Source organism: Citrus clementina, unplaced genomic scaffold, assembly GCF_000493195.1.
Source record: "Citrus clementina cultivar Clemenules unplaced genomic scaffold, Citrus_clementina_v1.0 scaffold_7, whole genome shotgun sequence".
Classification (NCBI taxonomy): Eukaryota; Viridiplantae; Streptophyta; class Magnoliopsida; order Sapindales; family Rutaceae; genus Citrus; species Citrus x clementina.
Genome location: NW_006262075.1, coordinates 20,507,519 through 20,507,964, shown reverse-complemented (window position 1 = coordinate 20,507,964; position 446 = coordinate 20,507,519).

The window sequence follows — 446 nt, the reverse complement described above, 5'->3', positions numbered from 1 at the left end:
GTTTTCCGACTGTTTGTTGATATGGGCGCAGGCCTTAAAAAGAAAATGGAAGGATGTTCAAGAAGAGGTATACTTCAAGAGGAGGTATACTTTAAGATGAGATATACTATCTTGCTCTATTTCTAACCTTTGTTTTTCAAGAACTTTGAATACACGCTTTTGCTAATTTTGGAAATTGAAATTTACTAAAAAAGAAACGAGCTTTGTGAATTTAGCTTGATTACTGTGACATGTTTGTTAAGGGGTTTAATTCTTTTGATGCGTGCCCATTTTTTCTCTCTCAGGGTTATAACTCGAACCGAATTGCAAAGCTGATTGGTTTTATGAGTTTAAGCTATTCAATTTTTAGTGCTAATCCGAACCGAAAACCGAATAAAAATTCAAGTTCAGTTTGGTTCGAACTAACCATTAATGGTACAAAGTATTTTCCCTCCAATAAAATGTTG